This window comes from Sarcophilus harrisii, chromosome 1, assembly GCF_902635505.1.
Source record: "Sarcophilus harrisii chromosome 1, mSarHar1.11, whole genome shotgun sequence".
In the NCBI taxonomy this organism is placed as follows: Eukaryota; Metazoa; Chordata; class Mammalia; order Dasyuromorphia; family Dasyuridae; genus Sarcophilus; species Sarcophilus harrisii.
In genome coordinates, this window is record NC_045426.1 from 631,329,566 (window position 1) to 631,353,207 (window position 23,642).

At 33.4% G+C, this 23,642-nt stretch overlaps 1 long non-coding RNA gene across 1 annotated transcript; it reads right to left on the reverse strand.

Annotated features, from left to right (window-relative positions):
• Positions 1-1,659: 1,659 nt before the first annotated feature.
• On the reverse strand, positions 1,660-21,007 carry LOC116421373. The gene is made up of 3 exons (XR_004231719.1): positions 20,852-21,007; positions 2,960-3,089; positions 1,660-2,330 (listed from the first exon to the last, which is right to left on the reverse strand). It is a non-coding gene; the product is annotated as an uncharacterized LOC116421373 (long non-coding RNA).
• Positions 21,008-23,642: the final 2,635 nt, after the last annotated feature.

Consider the following 23,642-nt stretch of genomic DNA (forward strand, 5'->3'; position numbering starts at 1 on the left):
CTTTAGTTAGTGCAGTACATGGTGAAGTCTAGGTACTTAACATATAATTTTTGACTGATTGATTGAAAACTGATTCTATCTGGATACAAATTGAAGTAGGGCATATTATAATGTCTTATGAGCTTTACAACATAAAGTATCCATATAATTTTAGAAAAATTACTCAGGTTTACACTGAATTGGGAAGCAAAAACATATCTCTATTTATAAACTAAAAGGGTGGTATTGAACTAACCTTTGGCCCTCAGTTTCCTCACCTGTAAAATAAACTAGATTCATCAGGAGATCTCTAAGATGTCATTCCAATTTAAATTTCTAGGTCATATGAGTATGATGCCAGGTTAGTCTCTGGATTTCATTTTTATTGCTCTTAAAATGAGGAGTTTGATTAGATAGTACTTCCTTGAACAGGGGAGATCAAAATTCATCAATTCTTTCTTATACTGTGTCAGTCTTGTCCCTTCTTCTTGAAAATCAAAGAACTCTCCTAATTATTAGGCCAGACATTCTTCTATAGTGCTTATTATTGTATCAAGACACCAATGATGAATGACTATTTCCCCACACTCTTCTGATACTTTTTAAGCCCACTTTTATTCTAAGACGTGCATTTATAGGACAGTTTAGCATCACTAAAAATATTGTGTAATTTCCCAAAGGTAATCTAGCTCTCTCTTCTCCTCTTATTCAATCCCAGGGTCAGTTCATTGTCTATTCACTGCATTTGTCCAAAGTATATTAACTAAATTTCATATATAAATATTTGGCATTTTTTATTCACTTGGAAATTAGAAAAAAGAACCAATAGGAAATAGAAAAGGTTGATAAAGATTTTTGTAGCAAACATTGTCTCCATCAATAATGGTGAAATCACCACAATTTTGCTCTCATATCACAGTCTTATGTTACATGAGAAAGTAAAAATGGTACTGAAAAAACAGTTTGGATAGAGAAGTTGGACAGACCAAATAAAAACAGTCCATACTAAAGGTAATACAAGTTTTGGAGAATTTGAAAGACAGATTCTCACAATATTCAAAAGAAGAGGAGATTGCAAAAATTCTTCCAAAACAAACAGAAAAATGTTCCTGATTATTATTTGCCAGTTTTCTTATCTCCACAAAATCTTTATAGAAAAGTCTAAGCATTCTCAAATCATTGGTATAATGTTAGAAAGGACCTCTGAATCCATCTAATCCAAGCTCCTCATTTTACAGATGAGGAAACTGAGGCCCATGGAAATAAAATTACTTACCCAAGATCACATAGGTAGTAAACATTAGAGATGATATTTGAACCCATATCATGTGAATCCAATCTTGATGCTGCTTCCTCTTTACCCTGATACATAGTAGCCAGCTTTGACTGAAATATTAGAAAGGAACAGAAAACCTTTTGTAAACAATACTATATAGCAGACCACATCTACTTGGTTCAATGGAGAGAGGAATGGGCTTATAGACTGGAATTCCTGAATTCAAAATAGTTTTGGACACTTCCTAACAGTAAAACCTTGGGCAATTCACTAACCTTGTCTATATCAGTTTCCTCATCTATAAATTAACAATAATAACAGCCATGTACCTTTCATGATTATTGTGAGGACCAAATGAAATGATATTTATGAAGTTCTTGACAAATGCTATAAATTTTTATAGATATTAGTTTTTCAGCCATACAACTCACCAAAAAAGTATAGAGAATTCTGGATCCCACTGTGCTAGTCATTGATTATAAAAACACCACCAACAACTCATCATCCAATTCTTTCAAAGAATTCTGCCTAAAAGATTTTTCAACGAGCTCTCTCCATGTGTATGTCAAAGTTATAGAGAATGAAGATGACAGATAAATTGGAATAAGTAGGCTTTTTAAAAGGCTAAAATAATCCTGAAAACTTAACTCAGGCACTAATACCTCCATCATTATATAATAGCCCCTGACATCAACCAGTACAGGATTTGAGTCTACTTTCTTTCTTTCTTCTCATTTTCATTTCCAGAGCAGAATCCAATACTACCCCTCCAACACTGGGAAATTTTAATCCCATCTGAAGACTAGTATTTAATGTTAGCACATTCAGGATGAATAGATTCTTTTCTTGAATGATCCATGATAAATTGATTGGTCAGAGGTCAAATACTTAACCTTAGTTAGTCAGCAAAATAGTGTGAAATGCCTAGACTTATGGAGAATCATGAAATTTGTGAGCCAGAGAGATCTTGAATGTTCTCTTAGTCCAAACTGCTCCTTAATTCAGAGATGATGAGATAAAAAGGCCACGGGAAGTGAATTGGTCAAAGTCACACAACGATATCTGATGGTAGCACCTTGAAAGACAAAAAAAAATAAGTTTCAAAGTGCATACTTTCATATTAGGATATTCAACTTAATTTTTGTGCAGGAAGCCATACTCAAAGGGCAGTGAAACAGTAAAAATCATAAATTCTTTATACAAAGTAATATTATATTTAGAAGGTTTTTTAGTGATATGTTCACTCTTTTCTTTTTTTTTCTTTAAAATAAAAAAAATACACAAGTCAATCCAATACTTATTAATCACCTATTATTATGTAAGGCTCTGCACAAGCATGGTGGAAGCTACAAGGATCACAGCTTAAGAGATCATAATTATAAAGAACCTTAGAGATTGTATAGCCCAACTCTTTTCCTTCCCTCTTTCAGATATTAATAGATAAGGAAGCTGGGGCCAGGATCTGACTAAATGTCTTCTGAAATTGACCCCAATGGTCTTTTCATAGCTCTTTGCTATCTCATGAATAGGAGGTGGTTCCTACTCAGAAAGCTTTTATTCTAATTGAGAATGTAAGACATGGTGGATAATAAAATACTAAAATATATTACTCCACCATCCAAGGATGTTGGGATGCTTAAATGGATCAATAATGGGCAAATATTAAAAAAAAAAATTTAAATGCTATGAAATTTAAGACATTACCATTGTTTTCTTGCACTGATAATTTATTGTTGGGTAGAGGGGACCTCATCTTCTCAAATACTTAGCCAATTAACCAGGATCTGGCGTGTCAAACCAAAAGGAAAGATTCTGAATATGACAAAATTGTGACCTATGTGAATAAAAGGATTACACAACCTAATGAAATCACAAACCTTTAAAGAATCAAAGTAATTGAATAACATGATTAAGTACATAAGAAAAGTATAAGCAAAATGCTCATTAGAATTTCAGGGCAGAAAGGATCATTTCTAATTGGGTGAAGTCAGGGAAGTGTTTCTAGAAATAGTATTTGGGCTGGGCCTTGAAGGCGGCCCTTTTGGGAAAGAATGTGAGTTCCCTTGAAAGATCCTGAATTTATTTTACATATGTAGCCCATGCTTTTTGAGCATGCCCAGTTTGCCTAACATGGAGGTCACAGGATTAGTCCTTCCTCTCTTACCAGACATTCATCTGTGAGTATCTAAAACAAAGTGCAGTCAAAAAATGAAGGAAAAGAATATAACAGTGTTGGTCTCATCAGTTTTAAAGATGAAGGCAGCCAATCAAAGGAAGCTACCCCACAATAGTCAGCAAGCATTTATTAAGCACTTACTACATGTCAGGCATTCTACAAAGTGCTAGTAATGCAAATATAAGAAGAAAAAAAATACAATCTCTGCTCTCAATAAACTTATTTTCTAATAAAGACAATATATTAAAGGAAGCTAAAAAAAAGGAGAGAGAGGAAAATTGCCACTTTGTGTAGCATCATGGTAGAGAAGAACAGACAGTGAAATAGAAATTGAAAAAATCCACTGATTATCTCCAGAAAAGAAAATCCAAAAATAAAACTCCAAGGAATATTACATTTTAGTTCCAGAGCTCAGAAGTAGAGAAGAAAAAATACTACAAGGAGTTAGAAAAAATAATTTAAGTATGGTAGGCCACAGTCAGGGTCACATAAGATTTAGCAGTCCAATACTACCTAAACTAATCTATTTATTTAGTGCTATACCAATCAGATTTCCCAAAAAAACTATTTTAATAACCTAGAAAAAATAACAACAAAATTCATCTGGAAGAACAAAAGTCAAGACTTTCAAGGGAACTAATGGAAAAAAAATCAAATGAAGGTGGCCTAGCTGTACTGGATCTAAAATTTTGTTATAAAGAAGCAGTCACCAAAATCATTTGGTATTGGCTAAGAAATAGACTAGTTGATCAGTGGAATAAATTGGGTTCACAGGACAAAATAGTCAATAACTTTAATAATCTAGTGTTTGACAAACCCAAAGACCCCAGCTTTTGGGATAAGAATTCACTGTTTGACAAAAACTGCTGGAAAATTGGAAATTAGTATGGCAGAAACTAGGCATTGACCCACACTATATACCAAGATAAGGTCAAAATGGGTTCATGATGTAGGCATAAAGAATGAGATTATAAATACATTAGAAGAACATAGGATAGTTTACCTCTCAGACCTGTGGAGGGGGAAGAAATTTATGACCAAAGAAGAACTAGAGATCATTATTGATCACAAAATAAAAAATTTTAATTATATCACATTGAAAAGCTTTTGTACAAACAAAACTAATGCAGACACGGTTAGAAGGGAAACAATAAAATATAGTCAAAGGTTCTGATAAAGGCCTCATTTCCAAAATATATAGAGAATTGACTCTAATTTATAAAAAAATCAAGCCATTCCCCAATTGATAAATGGTCAAAGAATATGAACAGATAATTTTCAGATGAAGAAATTTAAACTATTTGTGGCCAATATGAAAAGATGCTCCAAGTCATTATTAACTAAGAGAAATGCAAATTAAAACAACTCTGAGATACCACTACACACCTGTCAGATTGACTAGAATGACAGGAAAAGATAATGTTGAATGTTGGAGGGGATGTGGAAAAACTGGGACACTGATACATTATTGGTGGAATTGTGAATACATCCAGCCATTCTGGAGAGCAATTTGGAACTATGATCAAAAAGTTATCAAACTGTGCATGGTACATACACACACTCACATGCCTCATTCATAACATAACATAACATAACATAACAGCAAAAGCACCATAGGCTAATTAAAAACAGATGTACAGTGAAAATTTATTTTATTTAAAGAAAACAGACAATGAATTAAAATCAAAATCAAACATCCAAATGCTTGAAGGTAAACTTAAATGACTTAAAGTAAAAAATTTTTAATAAACCTATATTAATATAGAAGCTCAATTTATGCCTATCCGACCTAGATACTTGTATCTGAAAGATAAAGAAGAAAAATGTTAAGGATATGAATAAAATTAAAGTTTCATATGATAGACCTCTGGAGAATATTGAACAGAAATAGAAGGGAGTATACTTATTTCTGAGCACTGTATGGTATCTTTAAAAAAAGAAAAACATGTATGAGACCCTAAAAGCCTCACAAACAAATATGAAATATATATTTTCTGATTATTACTTAATAAACATTACATTCAATAAAAGAGCATAGAAGCAGATATTAAAAATTAATTATAAATAGCCTAATCTTAAAAGTGAGTCAAAGAACAAATCACAAAAACAACCTGAAACTTTATTTAAAAAATGACAATAACGGGCTAGCATACAAAGATTTTGTAAGATGCAGTCAAACCAACACTAAAGAGAAAATCTTTATTGGACGTGTAACTGAAAATAAGAAAGGAAGAAAGAAAAAAGTGGAAAAGAAAACAAACTACAATAAACTAAACAAAAAAATTTAAAACTAAATAAAAAACTACAATGAAACTAAACTAAAACAACCTTTTAAAATAAACTTAAGGGACACCTAGATGAATCAGTAAATAGAACATTCCTTAAATTCAGGAGGATCTGAGTTTAAAAGTGACATCAGACACTTAACACTTCCCAGCTTGTGACCCTGAGCAAGTTACTTTAACTCCAACTGCCCCATTTGGTAAGAAATGGAGAGACTGATCAATGAAATAAGGTAGGTATTCTATGTATAAAAGCAAATGAACACAATAATTCAGGGTTTGATAAAAATTATCCCAAGCTATTTAAACAAAAGTTCAATATATAACAAACACTGTTTGGGAAACTGGAAAGTGTTCTAGCAGAAACTAGGCACAGACCAGTATCTCATACTATATATCAAGATAAACTCAAAATGGGCACAGTATTTAGCTGTAAAGGATAATATCACTAGCAAATTAGCAGAGCATGGAATAAATTATCTGTTGGATGTATAGATAGAAGAGTCATGATGAAACAAGAGACAGAAATTTGCAAGTGGCAAAATGGCATTTTGATTATATAATTAAAAGTTTTTTTTTTTTACAAATAAAACCACTGTATTAAAAATTTGAAGAAAAAATGCAAAATAAAGAATAATCTTTCAGATTCTCTGATAAAAGTCTCATTTTCCCCCCTCAGGCAATTGGGGTTAAATGACTTGTCCAGGATCATGCAACTGAGACAGGTTAAGTGTCTGAGATCATATCTGAACTCAGGTCCTCCTGATTTCAGGATGGTTGTTCTATGCATTACACCACCTAGCTGCCCAAAAGTCTCATTTCTGAGATACATAGAGAACTAAGTGAAATATCCAAGAATAAGAGGTATTTCCCCTCTAACAAGTAGTCAAGGGATATGAATAAATGGTTTTCAGAGAAAGAAACAAAATTATTAATTGCCGTATTTTAAAAAATTCAAAATGACTAATAATTAGAAAAATGCAAATTTAAACAATTTTCAGAGACTATTTAACACTGATCATATTGTCTTAGATGATAAAGATAAAAGAAAAGAAAAGAATAGATGCTGGTGGGGATGTGTTGAAATCTCATCATCATGATGATTCAATTTTTTAATACTCAATACCTCTGCAACTACTCAATTGCTTCTCCCCCATGACTTTTCAGTCTTCCTTTCTAGAGATCTCAGAACTTTGCAGGTAATTCTTAATCTTCCATTAGAACTTAAAAACTGGAATAAGGGAGCCAAGATGGCGGAGAAGACACACGCGACTTTCTAAGCTCTTCTCTTACCCTCTTTATCAATATTATATCGAGCCTCAAAAATAGTCTTGACTGCTACAATTCATAAAGATAAGAAGTAGAACAACTCACGGGCCGAAGAAAATCTGCAGTCTCGCCAAAAAAAGGTTGGTTCCGGGGCCAGGGGGGAGATCAGCGCAGACTGGGAGAGAAATTAAGTTCCGAGGAGAGTCTCAAACCGAAAGTGAAAGCACAGATCTCAGCACAAGCCCGCAGCCCCAACCCGCAGTACAGGGCTTTTCCTTGGGGCAGTTGTGATCCTGCACAGTAGGAGGACGCAGCCCGGGTTAGCCTCCAATCTGCACAGTGGGAGGCTCCGCTTGGGGCCATAGAGCTTTTCCAGGGCCGATTTGCATCGGGCAGAGACACTGGGGCAGAGTCTGGGCGTCATGGTCCGTGGTCCGCGGTCAGCGCTAAACTCACAGTCCCACAAGAGGCTCCGGCCTGGGACAGTGACACTTTCACCCCTTAGTCTCTAGCCAAGGGCAATCGCTAACCCACTCAGCCCAACTCGGCACTTTGATAGCTCGGCCAGTGCTGAATCCACTTCCTGTTGGGGGAAGGGAAAACTCTCACTCAGAGCACTCCCATACCTGGGAGCCGGAAATCGGTTTACATCTTTCCCTGCTCTGCAGAGGAAGCTGGTAACCCCTTGCCTAGGGAGACCCACCCTAAAGGCTTTAAAACATGAATAAAAAGATGAAAAGAACGATCAACAACTCTATGCAGAAAAGAGCAGGTCAGCAAACCTGAAGAGACCTCAAACAGCAAACATGCATCAGACTGTCCTCCTTTACATGATGCTCCTACAGAAGAGACCATTAAAAGTCCTCAAAAGAGAGTTAGAAGATAAATGGGAAAAGGAAAGAGAAGCCTTAAAGAGAGCAACAACTTCCTGAAATACGAATTGGAAAAAGTAAAAAAATCTCATGGAAAGTAAGAATCTGTGAATTGAAAAATAAAGAATCTACTAGAAAGTAGGATTTGGAATCTGGAAAAGACAAAGAACCTGCAAGAAAGTAGGATCCGTGAATTGAAAAGACAAAGAACATGCAAGAAAGTAGGATCTGTGAATTGGAAAAAGAAAATAATCTGCAAAAAAAAAAAAATTAGTGAAATGGAAAAAATTCCACAGACCAAAACAATACATTTAAAAACTCAACTGACAGATACAGAAAGAAGTAAAAAAGCTAATGAAGAAAATAATTTTTAAAAATTAGAACTGAACAAATAGAAACTAATGATTCATTGAGACAGCAAGAATCAGTCAAGCAAAACAAAAATGACAAACTGAAAAACCATGAATTATCTACTTGCAAAAACGACAGACTTGGAAAATAGATCTAGAGAGATAATCTGAGGATTATTGACTTTCTGAAAACTATGATGAAAAAAAGAGCCTAGATACTATTTTACAAGAAATCATCAAAGAGAACTGCCCAGATGTAATAGAACTGTGAAGGTAAAATAGGCATTGAAAGAATTCATCGAACACCTTCTGAAAGAAACCCTAAAATAAAAACCCCAAGGAATATTGTGGCAAAATTTCAGAACTATCAGATTAAGGAAAAAATTTTACTAAGCAGCAAAAAACCATTTAAATACTGAGGTCCATAATAATGATCACCCAAGATCTGGCATGCCCTACATTAAAGGAAAGAAGGACCTGAATATGATATCTCGAAAGGCACAAGAACTTGGGATGCAGCCAAGAATAAACTACCCAGCTAAGTTGAGCATTTTCTTCCAGGGAAGAAGATGGATATTTAATGAAACAAATGAATTCCATTTGTTTCTGAAGAAAAACCAGAACTAAAAACAAAAATTTGATCTCCAAGCATAGAACCTCAAGAAATGCAGAAAAGGTAAAAATAACTCTTGAGAATTGTATTTGTTGTAGATATACAAAAAGAATACATGTATAATTTGATTGTAACTTGATATAACATAAAAAAAGGGAAGTAGATATGGAAAAGGGATGATGGCAGAATAAGGTGGGAAGGAGGGATAAAAAGAAGGGAAACCACATCCCACAAAGAGGCTAAGGAAACTTATCATATCTGAGGGAATTTAGAGAGGGGAGGAACATTGTGTGAATCTTACTCTCATCAGAGTTGGCTCAAAGAAAAAATAATTGACATTTGTTTTAGAGAAAATTCTCTCTCGCCTCATTAAAAACGGGGAGAGGAAAAGGAAAAGAAAAGAGTAATAAGGGAAGGAAGGGGAAAACTCAAAGGGGGGGGAGGGAGGATATAAAGAGGATAAGTATCGTGATACAAGAGGGGTACATAAGTTTAAAAGGAGGAAAGAGGGTTGGGAGAGGCAAGAATAAGTAAAGCATAATCTGGGGTTATTAGGATGGCAGGAAATACAGAATTAGTAATTCTAACTGTAAATGTGAATGGGATGAACTCCCCATAAAGAGGAGGCAGATAGCAGACTGGATCAAAAGTCAGAACCCTACAATATGTTGTTTACAAGAAACACATTTAAAGCAGGAGATACATATAGAGTAAAGGTAAAAGGCTGGAGCAAAATCTATTATGCTTCAGGTGAATTAAAAAAAGAGTAGCCATCCTTATCTCAGATCAAGCAAAAGTAAAAATTGATCTAATTAAAAGAGATAAGGAAGGAAACTACATCCTGCTAAAGGGTAGCATAAACAACGAAGCAATATCAATATTAAACATATATGCACCAAGTGGTATGGCACCAACTTCCTAAAGGGAGAAGTTAAGAGAGTTGCAAGAAGAAATAGACAACAAAACTGTAATAATAGGAGATCTCAACCTTGCACTCTCAGAATTAGACAAATCAAACCACAAAACAAATAAGAAAGAAATTAAAGAAGTAAATAGAATATTAGAAAATTAGGTATGTTGGATCTTTGGAGAAAATTGAATGGAGATAGAAAGGAATATACTTTCTTCTCAGCAGTTCATGGAACCTATTCAAAAACTGACCATATATTAGGACATAAAGACCTCAAAATTAAATGCAAGAAAGCAGAAATAGTAAATGCTTTCTTTCAGATCATGATGCAATAAAAACTACATTCAACAAAAAGTTAGGGGGAAATAGACCAAAAAGTAATTGGAAACTAAACAATCTCATCTTAAAGAATGATTGGGTGAAGCAGCAAATTATAGATACAATTAATAATTTCACTCAAGATAATGACAATGATGAGACATCATACCAAAATTTGTGGGATGCAGCCAAAGTGGTAATAAGAGGGAATTTTATATCCTTAGAGGCTTACTTGAATAAAACAGAGAAAGAAAAGATTAATGAATTGGGCTTGCAACTAAAAACTAAAAAAAGACAAAATTAAAACCCCCCAATCAAATACTAAATTGGAAATTCTAAAATTAAAAGGAGAAAATAAAATATTGAAAGTAAAAAAACTATTGAACTAATTAATAAAACTAAGAGTTGGTTCTATGAAAAAGCCAATAAAATAGATAAGCCTTTGGCAAATCTGATTAGAAAAAGGAGGGAGGAAAATGAAATTAGTAGTCTTAAAAATGAAAAGGGAGAACTTTCCACCAATGAAGAGGAAATTAGAGAAATAATAAGGAGTTATTTTGCTCAACTTTATGTCAATAAATTTGATAACCTAAGTGAAATGGATGACTACCCAAAAATACAGACTTCCCAGACTAACAGAGGAGGAAGTAAATTGCTTGAATAGTCCCATTTCAGAAAAAGAAATAGAACAGGCAATTAAACAACTCCCTAAGAAAAAATCCCCAGGACCAGATGGATTTACATGTGAATTTTACCAAACATTTAAAGAACAATTGGCCCCAATGCTATATAAATAGGGAATGAAGGAGTCCTACCAAATTCCTTCTATGACACAGACATGGTACTGATACCTAAGCCAGGTAGGCTTAAAACAGAGAAAGAAAATTATAGACCAATCTCCCTAATGAATATTGATGCTAAAATCTTAAATAAGATATTAGCAAAAAGACTACAGAAAATCATCTCCAAGATAATACACTATGATCAAGTAGGATTTATACCAGGAATGCAGGGCTTGTCTAATATTAGAAAACTATCAATATAATTGGCCATGTTAATAACCAAATTACAAAAACCATATGATCATCTCAATAGATGCAGAAAAAGCATTTGATAAAATCCAACTTCCATTCCTATTAAAAACACTTGAGAGTATAGGAATAAATGGACTTTTCCTTAAAATAATCAGCAGCACCTATTTAAAACCATCAGTAAGCATCATATGTAATGGAGACAAACTGCAAACCATTCCCTAATAAGATCTGAGAGGAAACAAGGTTGCCTACTATCACCGTTACTATTTAATATTGTATTAGAAACACTAGCTATAGCAATAAGAGCTGAGAAAGAGATTAAAGGAATAAGAATAGCAATGAGGAAACCAAATTATCACCTTGCCGATGACATGATGGTATACTTAGAGAACCCCAGAGATTCTGCTAACAAAAGTTATTAGAAATAATCCACAACTTAGCAAAGTTGTTGGTTATAAAATAAACCACATAAGTCATCAGCATTCTTATATATCACTAACAAAATCCAACAGTCAGAGTTACTAAGAGAAATTCCATTTAAAGTAACTACTGATAATATAAAATATTTAGGAATCTATCTGCCAAGGGAAATATGTGAAACTTTATGAGCAAAATTACAGACCACTTTTCACACAAATTAAGTCTGATCTAACCAATTGAAAATATTAAATGCTCTTTGGATAGGGCGAGCAAATATAATAAAGATGACAATATTACCTAAACTAATCTATTTATTTAGCGCTATACCAATCAGAGTCCCAAAAACTATTTTAATGACCTAGAAAAATAATAACAAAGTTCATATGGAAAACAAAAGGTCAAGAATTTCAAGGGAATTAATGAAAAAAAATCAAATGAAGGTGGCTTAGCTGTACCAGATCTAAAATTATATTATAGAGCAGCAGTTACCAAAACTATTTGGTATTGGCTAAGGAATAGATTAGTTGATCAGTGGAATAGATTAGGTTCAAGGATAAAACAGTCAACAAATATAGCAACCTAGTCTTTGACAAACCCAAAGATCCCAGCTTTTGGGATAAGAACTTACTGTTTGATAAAAATTGCTGGGAAAATTGGAAACTAATATGGCAGAAACTAGGCATTGATCCATACTTAACGCGCACACCAAGATAAGGTCAAATGGGTTCATGACCTAGGCATAAAGAATGAAATTATTAATAAATTAGAGGAACATAGGATAGTTTACCTCTCAGACCTGTGGAAGGGGAAGGTCTTTATGACCAAAGCAGAACTAGAGATCATTACTGATCACAAAATAGAAGATTTTGATTATACCAAACTGAAAAGTTTTTGTACAAACAAAACTAATGCAGACAAGATTAGAAGGGAAGCAATAAACTGGGAAAGTATTTTTACAGTCAAAGATTCTGATAAAGGCCTCATTTCCAAAATATATAGAGAATTAACTCTAATTTATAAAAAATCAAGCCATTCTCCAATTGAAAAATGGTCAAAGGATATGAACAGACAATTCTCAGATGAAGAAATTGAAACTATTTCTAGTCATATGAAAAGATGCTCCAGGTCATTATTAATCAGAGAAATGCAAATTAAGACAACTCTAAGATACCACTACACACCTGTCAGATTGGCTAAAATGACAGGAAAAAATAATGATGATTGTTGGAGGGGATACGGGAAAACTGGGACATTGATGCATTGTTGGTGGAGTTGTGAACGAATCCACCCATTTTGGAGAGCAGTTTGGAACTATGCTCAAAAAGTTATCAAACTGTGCATACCCTTTGATCCAGCAGTGTTACTACTGGGATTATATCCCAAAGAGATTATAAAGAAGGGAAAGGGACCTGTATGTGCATGAATGTTTGTGGCAGCCCTTTTGTAGTGGCTAAAACTGGAAACTGAAATGGATGTCCATCAGTTGGAGAATGGTTGAATAAATTGTGGTATATGGAATATTATGGAATATTACTGTTCTGTAAGAAATGACCAACAGGATAATTTCAGAAAGGCCTGAGAGACTTACATGAACTGATGCTGAGTGAAATGAGCAGGACCAGGAGATCATTATATACTTCAACAAAATACTATATGATGACCAGTTCTGATGGACCAGGCCATCCTCAGCAATGAGATCAACCAAATCATTTCTAATGGAGCAGTAATGAACTGAACTAGCTATGCCCAGAAAAAGAACTCTGGGAGATGACTAAAAACCATTACATTGAATTCCCAATTCCTATATTTATGCCCACCTGCATTTTTGATTTCCTTCACAAGCTAATTGTACAATATTTCAGAGTCTGATTCTTTTTCTACAGCAAAATAATGTTTTGGTCAGGTATACTTATTGTGTATCTAATTTATATTTTAATATATTTAACATCTACTGGTCATCCTGCCATCTAGGGGAGGGGGTGGGGGTGGGGTAAGGGGTGAAAAATTGGAACAAGAGGTTTGGCAATTGTTAATGCTGTAAAGTTACCCATGTATATATCCTGTAAATAAAAGGCTATTAAATAAAAAAAAAAAGAACTTAAAAACTTCTCCTTAATTTGTAAGTTGATTTGTTGATTAATAAAATATATGTTTATATAAGCAGTAATCTTTGTATTTGCTTATAAAATACACTAAGATTAGATAATACATTTATTGTCATGTTCATGTATTTGAATCATGGATTAAGATTTTCCCTTTAGAAATTCTTGTTCATATTTTTAGATGATTTATCAATTTATCAGTTTCTTTCATTCTTATAAAATTGAAACATTTCCCTTTATATCTTGAAAGAAAACCTGTATCAAGATAAACTTACCAAAAAAAAATTTCCTCCAGTTTTATTGGACTTGTATGTCCAAAACCTTTTCAATTTTTGTTTTTTATGATCTTCTACATCCATTATTTGGTTTTGCTCCCAGGTCACACCTTATTCTCAATTTAAGTACCCATGGTATCCTGCCCTTGCTTTTCAACTTTATGTGTTGTATTCATTTATTAAGCTGTTTGGAGCAGTGAATGTCTGTCTTTTTTTTTTTTTTTTCATTTCTATATATACCCAGTGCTTAGCACAGTGTCTGGCACATTGTAGTCTCTTAACACATATTTATTAAATTGAAAATGGGAGGGGAAAGTACTCCAAAGTATTGTTGGAGCTATAACTAGTCCAGTCATTTTGGAAATTTGAAACTATGCCCCAAAAACTATTAAAATGTACAAAATCTTTGACCCAGCAATAACACTTCTAAGTTTATGCCCAAAAGAGATCAAAGAAGAAAAAGACCCATATGTACAAAAATATAGCATCTGGTTTTGTGATGGAAAAACAATCAGAAATTGAAAAGATGCCCAATGCTTGGGGAATGACTGAGCAAGTTATGGTATATAAATGATTTAGAAAACTATTAGTGGTAAGAAACAATGGAGGGAATAGTTTCAGAGAAACCTGGTAAAATATCCATTCCCTCATGGAAAATGAAGTGAGTAAAACAGAACAATCTATACAGTAATAGCAATATTGTAAAGATATCATTTATGAAATAATTATTAACTGTGATCAAGACAATAATCTACCCCAGTTTCAAAGGATTTATCATGAATTGTTATCCACTTCCAGATGAAAAAAACTGATGGACTGCAAGTACACATTAAAACATATTTTTTCTCTTTCTTTATGACTTCATGTCTGTTTGTTTTGGAATGGATAATGGATAATGCAGAAATGTGTTTTGCATAATTATACATATTTTAATAGGTTTTATTTTTCTTGCCTTTTTGTTGATTGGAAAAAATGGAGAGAAATTGAAATTAAAAAAATAAAAAATTGAAAAAGTTCTCCTTAATTTGTAAGTTGATTTGTTGATTAGTAAAATATATGTTTATATAAGCAGTAATCTTTGTATTTGCTTAAAAAATACACTAAGATTAGATAATACATTTATTTTCATGTTCATGTATTTGAATCATGGATTAAGATTTTCCCTTTAGAAATTCTTGTTCATATTTTTAGATGATTTATCAATTTATCAGTTTCTTTTGTTCTTATAAAATTGAAACATTTCCCTTTATATCTTGAAAGAAAACCTGTATCAAGATAAACTTACCAAAAAAAAAATGTCCTCCAGTTTTATTGGACTTGTATGTCCAAAACCTTTTCAATTTTTGTTTTTTTATGATCTTCTACATCCATTATTTGGTCATCTTTTTGTCCATTGATCTGATAGGTACTTTTCTTTTATTCTATGAATTGCATTGATGTCAACTTTTATTTTTATATCACATTTGGAACTTATCATATAAACTAGTGAAGAATGAAATGAGCAGATCTAGGAAAAAGCATTGTATACAACAAAAACAATTAAGCCAAACAACTATGTAAGCTGTAAGAATTCTAATCAACCTGATAATCAACTAGGATGCTAGATGACTGAGTAAAAAAATAACTGTCTATCCTCACAGAGAGATGATGAATTTTAGCTTCTGGGGTAAAATACACTCACTCACACCCACACATTCACATATGTACACAAATACAAAAACACAATACACATATAAATATATTTATTTACATACACAGAGATACATACATTTATGCATATGAATATATGTGCATAAATACCCAGTGACAGAATTTGTGACTATACATATTTTTCACCTGGTAAAGGAATTTGGATTTATTTTTCCCAACATATTGGGGAAGGGGAAAGTGAAGGAAGAAAAATTTGTTGTACTTACTCAGTTATTTTAGTTGTATCTGACTCTTCAAAATCCCATTTGGAGTTTTCTTGCCAAAGATACTAGAGTATTCCCATTTCCTTCTCCAGCTCATTTTACAGCTGAGAGATTGAGGCAACCAGGATTAAATGACTTACTATGGGTCATTAAATTTTATTTATGAAAAAAAAATTAAAAAGGAGCCAAGATCTCGTCCCTTTTCTGCCTCAATATTTAATCAGTTGCCAAGTCTTCTTGATCCTACTTTTACATTTCTAACACTTTCCCATTATCTTTATTTAAATATAAATAACTTTATTTCAGACCTCACCTTGTCTTGACAGAGTATTACTCTTTCAGAAGGACTAGATGCTTAGTTTTTATTTTGCTTTTTTTTCTCCACCAGTGGAGACATATCTTTGGATTGAAAAATCAAAGGGAAAAAATGACTTATAGGAATTTGATACCAAAGACAATGAAAGCTATAACAAGAGAGAGTTACTAGCTTTCTATTGTTAGTTCAGATTATCTAATTCAGGTGGTTTACATGCCAAGACATTGAAAAAGGTGATGGGAGAATCAGGTGAATTCATCTCCCCTTTCTTGAAAAGTTCAGGGCCAAGCAGAAATGGCATTATAGGGCCAGAATGAAAAAAAAGTGTGAAAGTGTTTCAAGTTTTTTTTTTTTAAGATAGAAAAAAACCCAAAATCTATAAATTACAAACCAGGGAGCTTGACTTAAAATTCTGCTTAAGAAATATTTATTGGAAGCCTACTATGAGTCAATATTGAGATGTGGTGGCCAAAATGTTAATATATACAGACTGCATTTAAAGATGTAGGAAGAAATGAATCACATCAATCAAATCAGGAAACAAAAAGAATTTGCAAGGGAAAAAAATGTTCATAGAACATAAGAATCCTTGGAAAGTTATGTCAAGGATTCAATGTAGTCAGTTTTATAATGCAGATAGCTAATTGTCAGTGAATCAACAATTAGACCTGAAGTCAGGATGATCTGGGTACAGATCTGAGCTCAGATACTTGTTAGTTTTGAGAGCTATTTAAGATATTAAGATGCAATATATTTAACCTCTGTCTACCTCAGTTGACTCATCTGCAAAAATGAGGATAACAATGGCAACCCTGACAAGTTCTTTGAGGATAAAATATTTTTAATGTAGGACAATTTTATAGTCTTTAAATTATCATTATACCCTCAAAGACAATAAAAAACATCATTTCCTTGGGTATTTCCAAAGCTTGCGATAAGTAATTTATAAAACAAGTACAATGAAAGCATTGTAATATATAGGAATTTCATGTATTTGAATTCATTTCATGTATTTGAATTCATGTATATTATATAGGAATAGCAACATTGTAAAGAAAGGCAGATTATAAATACTTGGGAATTTTAAACAATCCATTAATAAATTATGTATCCAAAGAATCTATGATGAGACATTTTAGGCACCTCCTTACAGAAAGATGATGGACACAAAATGTAGACATACATCTGTGGGAAATTTATGAACATTGTGTGGATTTATTTTTCTTGAGTATAATCATTACTTTCAAATATTTTTTATTTGAGGAAGGAAACTAGGGAATAATAACATAATGATTTCTCCTCACCCCCCCCAAGGGGCTATTTTAACATTTTAAAAATATGTACAGAAGAAACTAAAAGGAAGTTCAAAAGAACACAAAAAACAGGGCACAAAGGGTTATCAAACTGTGAATACCCTCTGATCCAGCAGTGTTTCTACTGAGCTTATATCCCAAAGAAATCTTAAAGGAAGGAAAGGGACCACATGTGCAAAAATGTTTGTGGCAGCTCTCTTTGGGTAAGAAACTGGAAACTGAGTGAATGCCCATCAGTTGGAGAGGCTGAATAAGTTATAGTATATGAAGGCTGTGGAATACTATTGTTGTTCTGTAAGAAATGACCAATAGGATGATTCCAGAGAGGCATGGAGAAACTTACATGAACTGATGCTAAGTAAAATGAAGGGAGCCAGAAGATCATTGTGTATGGCAATAATAAGATTATATGATGATCAATTATGATGGACATGGCTCTCTTCAACAATGAGATGATTCAGACCAGTTCCAATGTGTCCTGTGATGAAGAGAGCCATCTACACCCAGAGAAAGGACTGTGAGAACTTAATGTGGTTCACAACATAGTATTTTCACTCTTTTTGTTGTTTGCTTGAATTTTATTTTTTCTCATTTTTTTCATGTTTGATTTGATTTTTCTTATGCAGCAAGATAATTGTATAAATATGTGTACATTTATTGGATTTAACATATATTTCTACCATGTTTAACATAAATTGGACTAGTTGGGGAGGGGGTAGAGGAAGGGGGAGAAAATTGGAACACAAGATTCTGCAATTGTTTATGTTGAAGAATTATCCATGCATATGTTTGAAAAATTTTAAAAAACCCTTTAATAAAGAAAGAAAAAAAGGAACAGGAAAATTTTGAAAAGTATTATGTAGAATTCATCATACTTTTTTAAAAGCAAGTACATAAAATGGTATTTGTGCTTTTGTGTGAAATCTTTTGGTGTTCTATTTATATGAAAATGCCTTTTTTGAATATTTAAGTTTAGAATATTTTTTTCTTTTTCTTCTTTTTTTTTTAATAGCTTTTTATTTACAGGATATATGCATGGGTAACTTTACAGCATTAACAATTGCCAAACCTCTTGTTCCAATTTTTCACCTCTTACCCCCCACCCCCTCCCCTAGATGACAGGATGACCAGTAGATGTTAAATATATTAAAATATAAATTAGATACACAATAAGTATACATGACCAAAACGTTATTTTGCTGTACAAAAAGAATCAGACTCTGAAATATTGTACAATTAGCTTATGAAGGAAATAAAAAATGCAGGTGTGCATAAATATAGGGATTGGGAATTCAATGTAATGGTTTTTAGTCATCTCCCAGAGTTCTTTTTCTGGGCATAGCTGGTTCTATTCATTACTGCTCCTTTGGAAATGATTTGGTTGATCTCATTGCTGAGGATGGCCTGGTCCATCAGAACTGGTCATCATATAGTATTGTTGTTGAAGTATATAATGATCTCCTGGTCCTGCTCATTTCACTCAGCATCAGTAGAATATTTGTTTCATAAAAAAGATCAGAATTATAATTTCATCTTAGGTCATTTTGTCTCTTCATACCACAATTCTTGCATAAATTCAAATTCTATTAGAGTGGTGTAGACTCTCTACACTGGGTGGGAGATAATTAGTGGGGAAACTGGGTGAGATATAAGACCTTTCAACCCAAAGGGAACCTGCCAACGATGTCTGTTTTGGCTCCTAAGGGCTCTTGGCCTTCCTGAGAAGATCGGGGGCAGTGACTGAAGCAGAGTGATACCAAGTGGAACAGTAATACCCGATGGTAAACTACATACAATAGCAACTTGTTTATGTGGTCCCACATGGGCAGTATATACTTAGTGCATGACTAGTGTTGTTTTGGTCACATAAGGGTATGAGGGTATAAAAGGATGAAATAATTGGGAATAAACAGACTCCATTTTCCCACAATCCTTAGGAGTTTCACCTCATCACTTCTCCACTAAAATGGTATATTTTAATCACCCCGGCACAGGGGCTCTAGAAAGCAACAGTACATTTAGTTTCCCCAACTTGAGGCCTCTAGAAAGCAGGACACAACAGTGTAAATCTAGCTTATCTCTGTTATCTATTATTCCATTGATCATTATTCATTATTCCATTATCATTGAGACCTTTCCCTCCCTGACTCCATTCTCTAATATAACTCACCCTTCATTCAATCCCAACTGAAGCCTTTTCATTTTTTTAAAATCATTCTTTGCTAGTCCTAGCTCATGACTGCCGGTAAACCTTAGACTTAGACCTAATAAGGCATTTCAAAATGCCATGACATAGTGTGCTTTTTGCAGGGTAACCCAGGGAGTTAGAGGCAGAGTTCAGTAGCCAGACATGATAAAATGAACACCAATAGACCTGAGAGTCAATCAATCAATAATTTGATCAATAATCATTTATTAAGTTCCCCTTTGTTTTTGTTTGTCGTTGTTTTTGTTGTTTTTTGAGGGTGAGACATTGTGCTAAATGATGGTTAGAAAAAAAGTATAAAATGAAAGTCAAGAAGTTCACATAAAAAGACTAGAAACCTGGTTTATTGTCTTAATTCCACTACTAATTAATTGAGTAATTGAGGAAATTGATGTTTTAGTTTCCTTGTCTGCAAAATAGGGTTAATTAATAGGCTTATTACCTTTCTTCCAGGGTGCTTTTGAGTATCAGAAGGAATGATATAATCAGAGATTTATAATCATAAAGTACTACATTTATTATTATTTGTAACCCTTGAGTCAAAGATTCATGATACAGAGGATCCAAGTATATACTAGGGGATATTCTCATTTTTGTAGTTTATATTTTCACACAAGGAAACCTCCTCACACCTATATGTATCCCTAAAAATAATGAGACTGACACCATTTGAAATCAAGCAATTCACAATATTCCAGGATGAAGATTAATTGAATAAAAAATAGAATTTACAAATAAAAATTTGGGGGGAAGATACTTTATAATGAACAGCCCTCTCCCAAAAACTTATTATAGAACCATGGTATTTAGAATTGAAAGGGCCTTAGCAATCATAGGTTCATGATTTACAGACAACATTTATTGTAAAATCTAATTGAAAGGTAAGAAAACTTGAGGTCCATAAAAGAGAAATCATTTGTTCAAAGTCACAAAGGATATCATTTGGTCACAATGAAGGAAGGAAAGGTGAGAGGGAAGGAAGAAAGGAAGGAAAAGAGGAAGGGAAGGAGGAAAGGAAGCAATAAAGGAAGGAAGAGAGGGAAGAAAGGAGGGAAAGAAAGAAGGAAGGAAAAGGAGGGAAAGAAGGAAGGAAGGAAGGAAGGAGGGAAAGAAGGAAGGAAGGTGTTTCTGCTGTTCACATTAAACTTTATCTGAGAAATGAGAGGATTGGAGCAGATTATCTTTTAGGTTTCTTCTTGATATGACATTTTGAATTTTATGTCCTACCTTTCCATGTTCTAAGATGCTTTTCTCTTCTGATGTTGTGTTCTAAATGTCGGTTTTAGCTCTGACATTATGTTTTAAGTTCTCTAATAGATTCAATATTCTAGGGTTCGAATGACCATTTACATTCTATGCATTTTCTAACAGTCAAGCATTTTATGTTCTATATTCTAATGTCTAATGCTCCAAGATTCCTTCCAGTCTTAAAATTCTATATTCTATTCTATATTCTAAGGTTCATTCTAGAATCAATATCCTATGTGATGAAATTCCTTCTCATTTTACTACTTATGAATGAGGCCAGATGCTAAGGTGAAATCAGAATTGGCCTTGTGTGTGAATTCTGCTTCTTTACTTCATAGATACGTGATAATAAATAGGTTATTTATTGTCTCTGAAACTTAGGTTCTTCATTTTAAAATGGGAATCAGAATACTTATAGTACTTACAAATGAAGAAATTAAATCAGATAATTTTTGAAAGACATTATAAAAATGCTTCCAGAATCAGCTTGATGGTACCATGGAACTGCTGGGTCTGAAGTCAGAAAGAACTAAATTCAAATATGACTTTAGACATTCACAAAGTATGTGACTCTCGGTTTCCTTAATTGTAAAATAAGGACAATAATGACTCCTCCCTCCCAAAGTTGTTATGAAAATGAAATGAGATATTTGGGTTCTTTAAATGTTGCTTAGCACCATGCATAGAACACAGTAGGCATTTAAGTAAGACTTAGAATTCTTTCACTTCTCCTCCCCTAAATATTATTCATCACTACTAAAATCTAGTATGGTCTTAAGTTAGAGTGGCAAAAAAAATACACTATTTCTGAGTCAGAAGACCTGCTTTTAAATTCTGCCTCCAATATTTAACTCCTGTATCTTTGGGAAAGTCATTTAATCTATCCCAACTTCACTGCCCTCATTCATTTGTAAAATGAATGGCTTAAAAAAGATGCCTTCTGAGATCCCCTACTGTTCTGAGCTCATGATTCCATGAATCATAGGCCTACAAGATCATTTTCTTCTCTGATAATTCTTTTTAAAAATTTATTTTTAATACACATTGCTTTATGAATCATGTTGGAAGAGAAAAATCAGAGCAAAGGGGAAAAACCATGGGAGAGGGAAAAAAAAACAGAAAAAACTAAACATAGTATATACTGATTTACATTCATTTTCCTAGATCTTTTTTCTGGATGCAGATGGCATCCTCTCTCCAAAGTCTATTGGAATCACTGAACCATTGAGAAGAACCAAGTCTTTCATAGTTAATCATCACACATTTTTACTGTTTCTGTGTAAAATGTATTCCTGGTTCTGCTTGTTATGCTCAGCATCAGTTTGCATAACTCTTTTCAGGACTTTCTAAAATCAGCTTGTTTATCATTTTTATGAATTAATAATATTCCATTATCCTCATATACCACAACTTATTCAGTCATTCCCTAATTGATGGGCATCCACTCATTTTCCAATTCTTTGCTACCACAAAAATAGTTGCTATAAATATTTTTGTACATGTGGTGCTTTTCCCTTCTTTATGATTTCCAGGGGATACAGACACAGTAATGGCACTGCTGGATGAAAGGGTATGCAGGGTTTGATAGCCTTTTAGGCATAGTTCCAGATTACTTTCCAGAATGGTTGGATCATTTCACAACTTCAACAATGCATCAGTGTCCCAGTTTTGCTACATCCCCTCCAACATTTATCATTATCTTTTCCAGTCATTTTAGCCAATCTGAGAGGTATGAGATAGTATCTCAGCATTGTTTTAATTTGCATTTTTCCAATCAGTAATGATTTAGAGTAGTTTTTTTCAGGTGACTATAGATGGCTTTAATTTCTTCATCTGAAAATTGTCTGTTCATATCCTTTGACCATTTATCAATTGGGGAAAACCTTGTATTATAAATTTGTCAAAGGTTTTTTTTTGTTTGTTTTTTTTTTTCAAATGAGACTAGGTGGTGCAATGGATAGAGCACCAGTCCTGAAGTCAGGAGGACCTCAGTTCAAATCTGGTCTCAGACACTTAAGACTTCCTAGCTATGTGACCCTGGGCAAGTTACTTCACCCCAGTTGCCTCAGGAAAAAAAAAAAGAAATGAGACTTTTATCAGAGACACTGGCTGCAAAGATCCCACCTTTGTACTTCCCTTTTAATCTTGTTTCTGTTGGTTTTGTTTGTGCAAAAATGTTTCAATTTAATGTAATCAAATTTGTCCATTTTGCCTTTTATAATGTTCTCTAATTCTTTTTGGTCTTAATTTCCTCCCTTCTCCAAAGATCTACTATGTAAATGATCCCTTGCTCTTTTATGGTATCATAAATTAAAAGTATGGTATCATACTTTATGCCCAAATTTTGACCTTATTTTGGTATGGGGTTTGAGAGGTAGGCCCCTGATAATCATTTTTACCATTTTTGCCATTTCCTCCCTTCCCCAAGAATCATGGTGACTTTTAATTCAATATTTAGGTATCAATAGTCAAAGAATCAGTTCTATGTCTAAAGGTGTGTCCTTTTATATAGCATTAGTTGACTTGTCCATACTTGAAATAAGAAAAGAAAAAGGACAAATTTAAGCATCAAATTATAACACTCCCTGATTAAGAAACTTTAAATATCTCCTTATTAAGTAAAGTTCTAACTATTCATTCTAAAAGCAAAATCTCTCCCTATCTGGGTCATAATCCATGCTCTTATAGGCCCTTCCCTCAGAGGGGGAGATGTGGCTAAATATCATTTTGGGTAAAACATATCTGGGTATTTTATTAAACTTCTAGCTCC